The 819-nt window shown below is 42.9% G+C and overlaps 1 protein-coding gene across 2 annotated transcripts in view; it reads left to right on the top strand.

Moving 5' to 3' along the window:
- The window catches only part of Tirap (TIR domain containing adaptor protein), a 13,411-nt gene that overhangs the window by 10,185 nt on the left and 2,407 nt on the right, over positions 1-819 (top strand). The gene's annotated exons all lie outside the window — the stretch shown is intronic.

Genomic DNA, 819 nt, shown 5'->3' with positions numbered 1-819 from the left:
GTCCTGGAACTAGCTCTGTAGACCAGGCTGGTCTCGAACTCACAGAGATCCGCCTGCCTCTGCCTCCCGAGTGCTGGGATTAAAGGCAAGCGCCTTTTTCCTCTTATTTAGCTACTCATGTATTAACCAGGCTGCCTTGAACTTACCGTTGTAGTAGAGGGTGACCCTAAACTTCCAGTCCTCTGTATCTGTGTCCCAAATTCTGGGATTACAGGCATATACTACTGTACCCATTTTCCTTCACCCTTTCCATCCTTACCTTCATCAGTTCCCCTCCTCTTAGGGCTGCAGCTAGGCCTTGAGCCTGATTAGTCCCCATCTGAGGGTGTGCACTAACATAGACAGTTGACTACTCTGCAGAGCCTTCTGATTAAGGTGGCCTCTGGGTAGCAGATAGCAGATGATCTACAACAGAACAAGGTCATCTATATTTATTGTTTTTATAATTAAATTATTAATTTATAATCAAATGATTTGTTTTATTCTAATTTAAAATTTAATTTTATGTTTCAGAGAGGGTCTCATTATGCAGCTCTGGCTGGCCTGGAACTCTCTGTAGACCAGGCTGACCTTGAACTCAGAGATCCACCAGCCTTTGCCTCTCAGGTGCTGAGATTAAAGGCGCGTGCCATCACGCACAGCAAATTTTACTTTATTTCTATGGCAATCATATTTTTTTTTCCAGTCTGGTCTTGAATTACCCCTTACTGTCTCAGCCTCTTGGGTAGCTAGATTATAACAAATACTCCCTCACCACAGTGACTCCATTAAAGCCACCCTGTTTTGTTTTGTTTTGTTTTGTTTTTTCCTTTTCTTTTC

This window comes from Microtus ochrogaster, chromosome 5 (assembly GCF_000317375.1).
Source record: "Microtus ochrogaster isolate Prairie Vole_2 chromosome 5, MicOch1.0, whole genome shotgun sequence".
NCBI lineage: Eukaryota > Metazoa > Chordata > Mammalia > Rodentia > Cricetidae > Microtus > Microtus ochrogaster.
This window is presented reverse-complemented; position numbering and strand designations above follow the sequence as displayed.